This window comes from Rhagoletis zephyria, unplaced genomic scaffold (genome assembly GCF_001687245.7).
Source record: "Rhagoletis zephyria isolate East Lansing unplaced genomic scaffold, Rhagoletis_zephyria_1.1 Rzeph_scaffold_00702, whole genome shotgun sequence".
NCBI lineage: Eukaryota > Metazoa > Arthropoda > Insecta > Diptera > Tephritidae > Rhagoletis > Rhagoletis zephyria.
In genome coordinates, this window is record NW_016157786.1 from 188,123 (window position 1) to 203,785 (window position 15,663).

The 15,663-nt window shown below is 34.6% G+C and overlaps 1 protein-coding gene across 1 annotated transcript in view; it reads right to left on the reverse strand.

The window, feature by feature from the left end:
- The window catches only part of LOC108361132 (uncharacterized), a 26,817-nt gene extending 12,652 nt beyond the window's left edge, over positions 1-14,165 (reverse strand). Inside the window, exon 1 of the mRNA XM_017613675.1 lies at positions 13,249-14,165. The gene's annotated coding sequence lies outside the window, so the exon portion shown is untranslated. The remainder of the gene's footprint in view (positions 1-13,248) is intronic.
- Positions 14,166-15,663: the final 1,498 nt, after the last annotated feature.

Below are 15,663 nucleotides of genomic sequence, written 5' to 3' on the forward strand. Positions count from 1 at the left end.
TCAAATTTTTACAGCGTACTCCATAGAGTTTGACGACTTTTTAGATTGAAAAAAAAAAATATCAAACGGTGTATAATTAATAAAAAAATAACATTTTTAAATGCAAATTCATATATTTAAATCTGTCTCAAACTCTAACGGAAAACCGAGGTAATTACGAGCATTTTGATTAGTTAGCTGATTTTCGCCGACAAATAGTTTACTAACTGCGAACATTGAATTAAGATACTTCTCTGTGAGTTCAATTTTTTCGAGATTTTCGAATATCATGGTGAAATAAGATAAGTTAATAGTAAAAAATATTTGTAGCACATAAATACTAGTTTAACAAATATCTCTACTCGTTGCACCAGCTATCGCCATTTTTTGTGGAGTTATTTCTTTTCATATAATTAATATACGTTCTAAATATGAACCAAATGGGATTATAAATAAGGGGTTTTCAAAATTGGTTAAACATTTATTTCAAGATTAGCTCCTAACAAACATACTTACATACATAAATACATACATACAAACATACATATATATCAAGTTAAATAAAAGCTTGTAATAAAATAGTGTTCTCCTTTTCTTCGATAAATAATGTAAAAATAGATCTTTCACACCAAAAAAATATTGAGGTGTCAATTTTGCATATGTAGAATTAAAGAATTTAGAGTTGTCAAATGGGTTTTATGTAGTCGATTTTGATTCGTTTTTACTCCACCAGGGCAAGGTAAATTTTTTACATCGAAATGTCCTAAACAAATAAGGAACCAATTTTGACTGCAGAAAGCGCCAAATTTCGCGCAATGTAGAATAATAAACAGGGGTACCAAATGAAAGAGCAAATCCCGTAGAACTTAAAAAAAAAAATTTTTTGTTACACCAGGACGAATAGGTATTGAAAAGGCCCTTTAATTTATTTTATTTTCTTAAGCGAATAAAGTTAGGAGGGCGATATTCTAAGATGTGGTCGTGTATATATTAGTCCTTAACGTACAATTTTTTCAAAAATACATATTGAAAATTTTCAAGAACAAAATTTTAAAAAGGACATTTTTAATACCTACTCGTCCTTATGCACCAAAAAATTTAATCTGGTTTAATTCTCAGAATTACCCATATTGGTTTCTTACATTGCACTGAATTTGTTAAATAATTTTGCGAAGTAATATTATTTAAAAAAAAATCTAAGTTCTTTTAAAAAAAAATCCAGAAATTAGAGAGAACAACTAAAAAATGCAGTTTTACCCTATTTGGCCCATGGTTTCAAATATATTAATTTGTTTGTGGAAAATTCACTGCGGAGGGAGTATCTAATACAAAAATATAAGAAATTTTCAAATTTCTGAGTTCGAGGAAGGCCGTACTGCTGCGAAATATGCGTGTTGTAGTCATAGAAATTAATTCATAAGCACTAAGCTTGGGCATGGGACGGTTTAATTTTTGTAAATTTTTTTTTTTAATAAATGTATTTCTGTACTCTGTTCTTTTTTGAATAAATCCTCTTTACTTTGTTTCATAAGTATATATATCCATTTTAAAATCTATAACTGGGAACAATTGGGATATTTTATGCCCTAGTTTTGACGTTCACAAAAGTGTAAAAATTCGTAAATTTGAACATTATTAAGCGTGCACTGTTTTTGTTTTATTCTTACACTTCAAGGAATAAGCAGTCATCACTAAAAAAATATTTAATTTAAATGGAGTTAATATATAAATTCCTGACTTTTCATCCATACTTTCAACGCCACCGAATAAACTCTTTTTTTAATATTTTGTCTGTAGTAAAAATCGTTGCTAGGCCATCAGCCTAACTGTAAATTTCAGAAGCAGACAATAAGCAATGTTTGTTAAATAGCGCGTCAACATAGCTTTAAAAACGGTAACATGCGATTGCCGCGCTCCATAAGATGGAGTCGGTTAACCCTTTTTTTCTGATCATATTTGAGTTATTTTTTGCTTCAAATGTTGCTGTCATTGTTATTAAAATCAGCAGCCAGCCAGTACAATACGAAAATTTTACTGAAAAAAGTGGTAAAATTTAAGCTACTTTATAACTCCTATTGTATGCGGCAACCGCGAAACTTTTTAATTTGTTTTGTTTAGAATTCATTTCTTTTATCGCTGTTGAGACACAGATCTTTTGCATTATGACTGCCAGTATTGGGGTTACATTTGTTTAATGCAATATTTATATAAGCGCACTTAAAGTGCATATCTGCTGTAATAAAACTCATAAATATATTCAAAGTTAAGAAAAAAACTAAAATTTCAAAATTGGTAATGGTTATTTAAAAATTTTTATTTTAAATTGACTAATTTTGTTGAATCCCTTTGAACGCCCCTTTTTAATTTTTTTAAAGAAATAAAATTTTAAATTTATTTTATTATTAATTGTTTTCTCATTATTGTATGTAGCTACTAATTTTATGTAAACAGAAATTCAGTAATTTGGGGCGCATATAAGACCAATTGCTGAAAATGCGTCCGCTAATTAGTTGTTTGCCATAAAAACAAAATATTTAGTTACACCTCACAAATTCTACTTATTCGAAATTAATCATTTTTTATTGATGTTAATAAAATATAAAACGCACACTTCAAAACCCGTTTAAATTCACAACACACAGAAACAATAACTTTGGCATTAATGATTGCCTTTATCATCTGCTTATTATTTCTGTAATAAATATTTTTTCTTCATTATTACCCGAAATATATATGTAGTTAAATGTGAATTGTACGCAATCAGTACTCCGTATGGGGTTTTCGCACACTTCGCTTGCGGTTACGTATACGACCTGCACGCCAAAACGTCTCAATTGGAACTGATTGAGAGTTGCTCGTCAATGACTACTGTTGCCTACAGTAGCCGTAAAGTCAAGTGGGCTGCTATTTAGTCAGCTAAGCTATAGACAAAGTGTCTAACAAATGATGACCAAATGACGATTGAATCGACCGACCGTCAGTCCAGTAGCCATCAAAAGACAATGAATGAGACGCGCGGCGTTCGAAGAATCGACGGTGTTCGTAAAACAGCGCCACCTCTGGCAACAGCCAAAGCAGTAATTACAACGACAACATTGGTAACGTTGTGTCTGTTTGAGTCTGCAGCAAGTGCTGTGGCTTATACATATGTACTACAAATGCAAGCCGCACTATCGTAAGCGACGCAGCAGCGCATGCGCAGCCACCATGGCTGCGTGTTGATGGGCCTCTGTGTGTGCTTAATAATTACTTACTGCCGCCACATTTTTGGCAGCAATTATGACCAGCGGCTATGTATGCATGGGCTTGCCTACGTATTTTTATTTTTTAGGTATTTGTATGCGCGCTGTTGTGTTGCAACTGGTCGAATGTATAGTCGTGTGCCTAAAGCAGGTATTGGCGCTTGCTATTGCGGCAGCCTTACCTGTCTATTTGCGGCTATGAGTCAAGTGTCCGCACGAGCAGCAGCGTATTAAGATGAACCACACGTTTTTACATTTAGACTTAATTGACGATTTTGTTTAGCGATATTCGGCATTATTAGCGCTTTGTTTGAGTGCAAAATTTAATCGATGCCAGTTGGTTTCTTCTTATTTATCAAAAAATAATAAATTCGCTAAAAAATAAACCTCCAAAAACTTCTTCTGCGAATAACTTTAGTACTTTGGCGGTATGCACATGTACTAGGGATGTTAATTTTTTCGCTTTTTAGGATCCCGTGATTTTCGGGATGTCGTAATCACAATCCCGGGATTAGTCCCGGGATTTAGATATTCATTACTTTTCAACAACTTAATCGAAAAAATTGCTTCTATATTGTTTGAGAAGCTCTCCTACCATAAAATAAATAATAAATAAATAAATGGGTTTGAAACCTACTTTTTTATTTAGAGTGGCGTTTTTATTTTTTCTCTCTCTCTGATGTCAGGATTCATTTTAAAGGACTTAGTAATTTCAAAGATATGTTTAATTCCAAAAATTGTTTAAAGAATTCAATGCAATGTATGTACAATAAAAATACGGGTACCAAATTGACGAGAAAATATTTTTAGAAAAAGCTTCTCATAAAAATACCATCGCCGTTCGAAGTCGGCGTATAACTATAGGTCCCTTCTCTTTGTGTGACAACATCAAGACGCACGCCACAAATCGGATGAAAATTTGGCCAAATATTGACATATTGTTTAAGTGCCAATCTATTATTATTATTATATGGGAGGTAGGCATAATTTTGTTGGCTATATACCGAACTCTACCGCGAAGAATCAAATATATACCAATAGGTGCAAAGTAGATAACAGAGGAGGCATGGAATACAATTTTAGCAACTCGGAATAATGGCTTCCTCCCATTTCTAGAGCATCACAGAGGGTTTCAGGGAAATTTAGCGGGTTTGCAACTACATAACTACTGAATAAATTAAATTTATATAGGGTGACTCAAAATCTCTCACTGCATCTATTTTTAATATATCACATATATATGTTAATGCGTTGACGAACTTAGTCAGCGAGCGATACTCAGTTGAACAACGCGTTAAAGTGATCCATCTTGAGCGATGAACCGAATTTTCACCTAAACGGGTAAGTTAACAAGCAAAACTGCACCCACTGCAAGAAAAAAAACTAAGCACCCAAAACGAGTCACGGTTTGGTTTTTGGGCTGGCGGAGGCATCGGACCGTACTTCTCCCAAAAAGATGCCTGCAACGCTGTTACTATAAACGGACGTTATCGTGAAATGATAGCCAACTTTTTATGGCCTAAATTAGATCGCATGGACTGGAAGAGTACAGATTGGTTTGCTTTGGGACTGATATTTTTAACAAAATAGGTAAGGAGCGCGGGAACGATATAGCAAAAACAAATACTTCCGAAGCATTTACACCCGTCTCGAATATGTCGCCCTTCCTCCAAGTTTATGCTGTGGGTGCTACTGCGCTACGAATCGTGTACGAACGCAACCAAGCTCATGTAGGGTGAGTGGGGAATGGAAAACTTGTAAAAGGTGAAAATTCCGCACATTCTTACAGAACGACAAATTTAGTAGTATCTATCTCCCAGCAATGACTGTTCAAAGAATGCTTTGATGAAGAAGAATCTAAAACTATTAAGGCATCTTTTTTCAGTATAAACGCACTCCGTATGCAAGGCAAGGCAAATACCAACGACCAAGCACTTTAGCTAACCTAATAATTTTGAAAGTGTGACTGTGAATTGTCATTTCATTGTCTCTTTTAATGCCTGATAATAACATGGCCACTTTTGACTTTTTTTTTTTTGTTTTAAGATATTCTCATTGTGTTTGAGTGTTCATGCAACATGAGTCGCAGACTTGATTCGATTTGAGTCGTAACTTTACGGTTTGTAAACTTGAATGTCTCCATGTTTACATGAACATTTATGGTTACAATTTAAGCATTCGTATTTGTGATTTAGCACGTAGTTCATTTTTACCTGATATGCACATAAATCAAATCTTGCAATCCATTTTTCACCAACTTGCCTATGAACTGGAGACAGTACAATATGAAAGATAAATTAATCCGCTAAGTGACGCAGCAGTCGATGTAGGTAGCGCGGGGGTCGAAGTTATTGAAAAATCTGCATCTATGATCCGATTTGGTTCGAATTCAGAAAATTGTTGGTTTGTTTACTTAGATCAAATCTAGTACGTTACTAAAAATAAATAAATTAATTAATTAAAAACTTCAAATTGATATGCAGTAAACAAATTTTTTTCAACCAACTTTTATTTATTATGTGCATTAAACAAAAAATAAAAATAAAATAAGTGAAGGTTTTTGTTACGGTTAACCCTTAAGAGATAAGCGATATTTAGTTACATAGTATCTCCAACAAAAATTAATGCACTTACCATTTAGCCTTTTAGTAACCTTAACAAACGCATTGATTTATTTTATTTATTTTAGTGCACATGCATAAAAGTTTGATACATCTTTTTTTTTATTATTTTATTTTTGTTACTTCTAAAATAAAAAAAAACTGCGTCCTATAAAACATGGTGGTTTACTTTGACGACTTGAGTCAAAGATTGTGAAATACTCCTTCTAAAGGATGGTGATCGAAAAAATACAAAATTACTTCGACGAAATTTCGTTGAGTCAAACAATGAACGAAGTGCGGTTGTTGAGGTAATTTAGTACTCTATGTGATGATTTCTCAAAAGGCACTGTCTGCAATATATTGTTTAAGTAAGTGAGTGTCGTCTCATCTCCATCGCTCTTATTTCCCCATGTGATCCATGTGACTGATCTATATCCTCTTTCCGAATGCTGATAGTTAAGGAAATCTAGTGACGAACATGTTGCTTGATTCTTTCTTACCTGGAGCTGAAGCAAAAGTCATTCGATAAGTCTGTTTTGTGAAACACCATAGCTAAAAGATGCACACAAATTTTTGGTAACATAAAAACTGGACATAAATCGTTGCATATTTTAAAAGTGAACATATATTTCTGGCCCCTTGAAAACGCAACATAAATGTTTGGTTTTTTCAAAACTGGGCAGAATTTTTTTGCGCGTTCAAAAATTGCTAAATATCTTAAAACTAGGCATACATTTTTGATTATTTTAAAGTGAACATTAATTTACAGCTTTTTAAAAAATTAGACATAAACCTTATTATGATTAAAAACTGGGAATTTTTGTAATTTAAACTTGATGATACATAATGTTTTTTTTTTGAAAACTGGACATAAATGCCCATTAAAAAATTTTACGTACACTTTGCTTATTTAAGAATTTGATAAACATGTTTGTAATTTAAAACTCCACATAAGTTTGCGGATAATTAAAAAACTGGACGTATCTATTTGCTTATTTAAAATATGGACATTAATTATTTGACCACTCAAAAACTCCACTTAAAATTTTAGTAGCATACAAACTGGAAAAGCTTCTCATAAATAAACAATCGCCGTTCGGAGGCTCCCCACAAATCAGAGAAGCTGGTGATTTCGTTTCTTCCAGAAAATGTTGCCCTTCCCCGGTGCAAAATGTGTTTGATGGTAAACTCAACCGTGTAAAGGGGTTTTTTTTTGTCTTCTTGTCCTTGTCTAGCTCAGGCATTTCATAATATTGCCGTTTCAAACGACCGCCTGATTTTCAGCGCAACCATCCCCCTTGACAAAGCTTCAAAGGGCAGAGAATGTGCCTTTTTTGCCTTACAAGAGTGGGACACTTTAATAAACGAATACAAAATTTTCTCGCCCTTTGCCTTTAATGTAGAATCGAACACGAAAAGCGAAAGGGGCAATCAAAAGCCGACATTTTTTGGTAGAAACGAAATCACCATAATATTTAGTGTAAGTGCCAACCTATTATTACTATTAAAAACTGGACCAACAATTTTTGGTAATTCAGCACTGGCCATAAATTTGTGTTCATTTAAAAGCATTTTGGCAATTTAAACTGCAATCCATATTTTGTATGCGTATTTGAACTGCGAAAGAGTATAGGAATCCCCTACTCACTGCGAATTTTATATGGTCAGGTTTTAGGTAATAAAAAAAATAAGTTATCCGCTATCTTAGAGAAGAAAAACACAATTTATTTACAGCGACGAATTGTTCCTTCCGCTTTGGCGTTGTACAAGTTCAATGAGCTTATATAAATAAAGAAATTTTCGTTTTCATATGCACATTTACTCATACATAAATCGACATGTACATACATACGTTTATTATAAATGTAACCAGTAATCGCAGCTGTAAGCAAACGCATACTCGCAACTGTGCAAACACAGAGGAAGTGCAATTCCATGTCCAACCAATGGTTTACTCTGTGCAGAGTCGTGCAGAAACACAAAAAAAAACGCTACTGAAGGCAAAATGTGGCGCCGCACATGCGTAGTTGCACTGATGAGACTGCGCCCAATGCGCATGCCGTTTAGCGAAATAATTTGACGTAACTAAATAGCCGGCTTTAATTTGAATTACATTACCAGCTGCACTCGCTTACTCACTCTTGCGAATAGTAAGATAAAGAAGTAAATTTATTTACGCACTCTTTTGACAATGGGGCCTCCAGTTAAATGGATGCTTTGTATGCAAAATGCAGCAAACGGAAGTAAATTGAGCGAATAGTTAGGCAATTAAAGCTACGCAATAAATCGCTACTCGGATATGGGTTGGAGAAATTCGCAAATTTTCTTTCCAGTTGTCATAGTGCGGGGACCAGTTCTGGCTAAAAGATACAAACGATTTTTTTAAATAAGAAAAAATCTGAAAAACTCAAATTTTTGTTAGTGCGAAATGTTTGCTGAATTGTTAACCTGATACTCTTACCTCACTTTCTTTGGTATTTCTATTGCTTTCTTTGGTCAACTCACTTTTACTACTTTTTATTCGGCTCGCACCTCATCTGCGTGCCAACGTGCGAAACGTGTATAAATACCTCACACTTTCATAAAAGCCACAATACATTATTTACTGCAATATAAATATTTTATTACCATGGCAGCAAGTCACAGTAATGGTTAGCCCCAATAGTCTAAGAAATGGTGTACATAAGTACTTAGCAGCCAACTCATCTCGGATTATCCGCCATACCATCAAATGCGCAAACGATTTTTTTTTATTGTCTATTTTTATATTCTCATTATATCAATAAGTATTTGGGTAAGCTTCGCTGTTGCGTAACGAAATGCCGAAAAGTATTGTGGCCGGCCAAACAAAAAAATAAAAAATTGCAATACTCAGCTATCTTAGCCTGAAAACAAAATAATGTAAAGTGTTGTATGACTTTGAAGAGGGAAGAGCTGGGATACTACTATCCATATTATCGATAGTTGAAAACTATCGATGTCGGTTTTAGCGAAACTTCACAATGTATGTTTACGTACATATCTCTACATATTACATACATTTTTTTCATGCAAGAAAATGCACAACACAGGCGGCAAAAAAATTTAAGTCATTGGAATTTTTAGCAGCTATAAGCTTACACCGAGTTAAAGTAAAATTTAATAAGCTATAATACTGCTTACACAAAATTTTTATAGAAATTCGAATTAAAAAGCTTAAAATTTTAATGTAGTTTTGTAGTTTTTTTATGTTTTGTACAACTTTTATAAAAAGTTAGTAAACAAATAAAAAAATAGTCAAAACTGGTAAAAATGTTGTGCTGCTATTATATTGACCAGTACTATATTCGTTTTCTTATAATATGGTAAAATGTTAATAATTTCGGATTTTGACATGCGCCTCCGTATTTGAATCTCAGTTGAACTTTTATAAGTATGAGTTGTCAATTTAAGCGAATATCTTTTGTTTTGTTTGTTTTGTAGTATTAGAAATGTATTATTTTAGTCAATTTCACTTCTTTGCACTTTGAAAAGGACAAAAAAATCCGAATTTAATTTTCCCATATCAAAAATAGATTCATATTTTACCTGTCGCTATTCAAGTGGATGCAAGTGTATAAAATAATATAAGTATATACAATTCAGACAAATGAATTAATAAGTTCNAAAGGACAAAAAAATCCGAATTTAATTTTCCCATATCAAAAATAGATTCAGATTTTACCTGTCGCTATTCAAGTGGATGCAAGTGTATAAAATAATATAAGTATATACAATTCAGACACATGAATTAATAAGTTTATTTTATTATTATAAGAAGTTCTTTTTGATGCACTTAAATTTAAAAATATATATATAATCTCTTTAATTTTCAAAGTATTTTATAAATTTGTTTATTGTTTGATTTTCAAGCAATCATTTCGAGTAGCGGTACTATCGATAGTATCCCAGCTCTAGAAGACGGTAAATGACTATGATGAAAGAAAAAATTAAAAGGGAAGGCATAGCATGATAACCGATGTGAAATTGACCTCACGCAGGACCCTCTGGTATAAAATTTACCACCACTTGCCTTCTGCGCTGGGTCAGAATGTTACGCCTTTAATATAAAATGTACAGGAAAAGCTGCTTCCTCTTTGAATTGTACTTGCTGCTGCCCGAGAATATATTCTGGACATAAGCATTTTAGTCGTGGTTTCTCAGTGTTTCATTAGACTAGCGAAATTTATAGTCAAATAGAAAATATGCAGAGACAGCGATAAACTGTTTCCACCCATTCTTGCAATTGAAGCCCAGATTTTCTGCAGAAAAGTCCCGATAAGACAAGTCGAGCTTTGGGCGGGCTGACGGCCATTGGAAACATTGCAGAACTTGCAGTACCATCACTCGCCTCCGTTCGGCCGAATATCTCCAGACCGAGTAGCCTTGGCGCAAGAAGTCGGCTTCAGACTTCAGACTTCTACTTTTGCACCATCCACAGCATATTTGGGTGCCACATGATTCTTTGGATGGAATCTGCGTGGATTGTGGTCCCTTTGGAGATGCAGTTGCAGAAATACTGCCAGCAATTACACACCGCTCTATCAGCAGCGGCAACTAGAGAGTTGTAAAGATACTTTTTTGGAGTTGGTGACACCGGTATTCGACTATATGATCCGAAATCCATAGACAAAAAGCTAAGAAAGTCCACCACAGGAATTCAGAGCGAAATTGTCGCCGCCGAAGATTTTAGCTACCATTTTCTCCGGTTGTATAGGACGCCTTAAACCCTACGGGATTCTCAGAAATTTACCACCAACCCTACAGGTCGGACCAGGCTTCCGTGAATTTGACCTTTTTTAAGTTGTAAGTAGAGTTAAGAGCAGGACAATGATATGAAGGTGATCTTTTGCAGAGAATTCTAAAAAATATTTTTAAATGATCATCGGAGGGTATATTCCACAATTCGATCCATTCAATAATTACCAATGGCGAATCAGCGTTCTTTGAATGTAACTAAACAGGTATTTCGTAAAACGTGGAACCAGTGACCTGGAAGCAACCTATAGATTTACAGTGCTACGATTAAAGCAATCATTAGCTATGCGCAGGGAATCTGTTTACCAAAGTTGAAATAACCAAAACCGTGCAATGCAGAATACCTCTTGAAGAAATCATTGGAAGCTGTTCCCGAAGTGAGCCCATATAATAGTACAGTAAGTCTTACACAATGCGAAATCATCACTGATGGCTCCAGAACTGAAACTAGGTCTGTATCTAGAGCAATTTTGATTTTTCTGTTGGGTAATTGGTCTCACTATTTCAAGCCAAGATATTTGCAATTCCAGAAGCCAGGGACTACGTAATGGAAAGTGGGTGGATACGTACGAGTTTACGTGTCTACAGGAGGGCTGCCAGACATCTCGGTTTTCCAGGATTTGTCCTGGTTTTAGACAAATTGTCGTAGTGTACTGGTCCACACTTATTTCATTTAATTTAATTTATTATTATATTAGTACAATAAGATCCCAAAGATCTTTTTTAGTACAATGGTAACTTAAAATTAAGATAAGATCATGTCAAACAAAGCCTGACAAATAGCATTAGGCAAAATTTACAAATCTACTTATATAAAAGCAAAAGAGGAACAAAATAAATAAATAAAATAAAAAATAAAATAAATAAATAAGTAAATAAATAAATAAAAATTAAAAGAGAAAAACAACGAAATACAATTTTCAATTAGCCTATATCTAAAACATACACATTTACATTTCAGTAGGTATATAGATAGCGAACCTCAGCTGATAATAAGTTAACGAAAATACGAGTACAAAACACTCTTAAAGTTGCTTTTATTTAGACTGTTGCGAATATGTCCTGGAACCGAGTTCCAGGTGCGAATAGCATTGACGAAAAAATAGTCTTGCAGATGCTAGATAATTGTACTTCGGTATAATTAGGTCAGTAAGGCGTGCAGACTTTGAGAAGGATAACCTAGAATCTTCATCCATCATTAGGCGAAATAAAAAAATACAATTTCCTGCTTTTAAGTATTCAGAGATACTGCAGCCCATTAGTCGTGATTTCTAATCGGATATTCGCTCAAATTTCGATAGCATAAAAACATATCGAGTAACATGATTGAATACTACATCAATTTTATAAGAAGATTGAGAATCCAGGCTGTTGTAGAGTTCAGAATAGCAGGAAATCGGCAATATTAATTGAATGGCCAGTTTACGTCTACCGATTAATGGTGTAAAAGTAGCAGACATTGTTAAATTTCTTAAAGTAGAGTAGACTTTGCCTATGACAGAGTTAACATGATCAGTGCATGTTAGGTTAGCTTTTATAACAAACCCGAGATTAGTCACTTTTGAAAAAAATTTAAGAGACTCATCACCAATGTATAAGGACTAGGAATGTTAATCCCGGGATCCCGGACTTTTTGAGGTCTCGAAAATCCCGGGATTCATGGCAAGTAATCCCGGAATTTTCGGGATTTGTAATTTGCACTGATAGCAATAATAGAAACTCCTTTTCTTGACCAGTATTGGCTATATTTCTTTTTTTATTTAATAATTAATATTTTTTTATAAATCTTTAGCTGATTATACATATAACACCGCGCGATTGTACATTTTATACACAAATATCAATATATTCGCGAAACCATGGGCCAAATAAAGTAAAACTGTGTTTTTAGTTTTTCACACTGACGTCAGTAATTCAAAAGTGATTTAAAAAATTCGGAGAAATGTGCTTAGAGAAGAAGTATGGGTATGAAATTAATGAGGAAAGCCTGTAGAATTTAAACAGATTCAAGTTTCAGGTGCAGAAGGGCTGGTAAATATTGAAAATGTCATTTTAAAACTTTATCCTTGAAATTTCGCAATATTTGTTTTTGACAAAATTATATGTTAAGGGCTTATATAAACTCGATAACATCCTCGAATTACGTTCTTCTAACTTAGGCAGCCTAAAAATTACCTGTGCGTCCTTGTGAATCCAAAAAATTTAAATTTTTTATATTCTAAAGAAATATCCTATTGCATTTGCTGCCCATATTTTTATTCTACATTGCATTGAAATTATTTAATAATTTTTGGAATTAATCATATATTACAAAGTCCTCCAAAATAAATCCTGCGGTCAGAGACAAAAATAAAAACGCCACTTTAAATAAAAAAGTAGGTTTCAAACCCATTTATTTATTATTTATTTCATGGTAAGAAAGCTTCTCAAACAACATAGATAGGTATACAACTTTTGGCCTTAGTGTCGTGACGGTTGAAGCCCTTTGACACCTAAAGAAGTCGGCCACCTGGAATCGATTTGAAGAATGAAAGAAATTGATGCTTTGAATGAGCCCCAAAAACAAGAATACACCTTACATCGCGCTGTGTATCTTCGTTAAATTTGGCTTGGTAGGACGTAGTTTTTGCTTTACTTTCATTACTTACCTTCTTAGTTCAAGCAAACATTTGTAAGCAAAAAAATCGTGACTTCTTCCTTGCAAATTTAATTTATAAAAAAGCTTTCAAATATTTGTGTTAATATTTTGCTTCCACTTGTTTTGTCGATGCGCTATTTTTCTAATATACCCTTCCTTTTCGAAACTTCGCCGTTATATCGGACTCATTTGACAATTTTGGGTGTGTTTGTTGGGTCTGCCACAATTTGGTCACGCGCGCGCCACGCATAAGCCGAATTGAACGCTTTGCATATTTAATTTTTCAGTCAAATACTGGTAATTCCAAGCGAACATGCACAATTTATGTTAGAAAATTTCCAGTTTTGCGGCGCAGGAAAATTGCGGAAAAATGATGGAACGGAAGAAATTCCAATGTGCTTTACGTTATTTATATATTTATTTCTTCTCGAATACTACGTTTCGCAATTTAGTTACGAAAATAACTTTGACTTGGCTGCTTGGAAAATCAAATGTTTTCCGTTCGATTGATTTTACGCTTAACGCGCAGTAGATTTTTGGTATTGTTGTTGTTGTTGTTGGCTTGCAAAAATGTAACTTGTTTTGTGTACAACGCTTTACAATTTTTTCACTTCGCACCTTCATTTATCTTCACTTACGTTTTTATCTTTGTTTTATGTTTCTGTTTTCTTCACACATTTTTAAATCTTTTTTTCACTTTCATTTTCTTTCGCCCACGGCACTTCACATTGTCTGTAGTCTTGCCGTTCGCGACTGTTTACTCCTCGGCTGCACTTTGTCCAATGATCATCGGTTCGCTTTGGTTGTAATTTCAAAACTCTTCATTGGCTGCATTTTCAGGCGTAGCTGTCATGACCATCACCGCATCGACCGACCAACATTGAGCGGCCGGCGAAAGCTTTTCTCCGTTACTATGCTATGCATACACTCTCACTCGCACTCTCCGTTTGCTTTAACGTCTTGTAGTAGCTTTTGACTGCCGCTTAACTGTACAAATTCAATATGAGCCATCCGGCGATGGCTCACGTCTGCCAACTATTCCGGTTTCGGTGAAGCTTTTTGGCCAAGTATGGAAAGGCCAAATTGTAATTTTCAATTCGACTTATTTTTCTTGAGTGATAATCAAAAATATGTTTGGTGCGTACAATTTTGTTAAGTCTTAGGCCAAGCTTCTTCTCCTATTTGTGTTAATTACACGCCACCTCCGAAATCTAAATGTACTTCTTATGAAAAGATTTTTCATGTCAGAAGTACATTCGATGGTGTGTCGTAGGATGTCGTGAGAAAACCGGTGTTAGAAAAACTGTTTCTATTATTATTGCCTGTTGCGCTGGCCAGAGATCGAACGTGGGTCTAACCGTGTGTTAGTATGCACCTCTAACCACTAGCGCTACGTCTGCCAAACGAATGGCACCAAATCAAGTTTTAAGCCGAAATTTATGCAACTGAAANGTTACTATGCTATGCATACACTCTCACTCGCACTCTCCGTTTGCTTTAACGTCTTGTAGTAGCTTTTGACTGCCGCTTAACTGTACAAATTCAATATGAGCCATCCGGCGATGGCTCACGTCTGCCAACTATTCCGGTTTCGGTGAAGCTTTTTGGCCAAGTATGGAAAGGCCAAATTGTAATTTTCAATTCGACTTATTTTTCTTGAGTGATAATCAAAAATATGTTTGGTGCGTACAATTTTGTTAAGTCTTAGGCCAAGCTTCTTCTCCTATTTGTGTTAATTACACGCCACCTCCGAAATCTAAATGTACTTCTTATGAAAAGATTTTTCATGTCAGAAGTACATTCGATGGTGTGTCGTAGGATGTCGTGAGAAGACCGGTGTTAGAAAAACTGTTTCTATTATGTTTGGCTGTTGCGCTGGCCAGTGATCGAACGTGGGTCTAACCGTGTGTTAGTATGCACCGCTAACCACTAGCGCTACGTCTGCCAAACGAATGGCACCAAATCAAGTTTTAAGCCGAAATTTATGCAACTGAAATGCAAGTGAAGACGAAGCGAAGTAAATAAACGTTTGTGGGTTACAAGTGCGCGGTAACCTTTTAGAGAAGTTGAACTAAAAATTTTGTAACACTGAAGTTTTTTAAATGGGCACTTAAATATTGATAACGCGTCGCTAAATGCTCATCAAGGCACATCAACACTTGAATTGTCAATTAGACTGCACCTAAATGAAACCTAAATAATGAGACTCCATTAAAACTTGACAGTTCTCTCAAATGTTTAAATTTCTTTTACTGTGGCCTATGACAATAACGATAGTATTTGCATCCCAACGCATTTTCCGGGCCGAATTGTCTTTCGTTATTATTAATTGATTTTTTTTTTTATCTAGGCACCTTCGTCGAATTTTTATTTGAAATTCTCTGAGTTTGTTACGCTGGTTGCTGCTTCAATGTTCTTTCGAGCA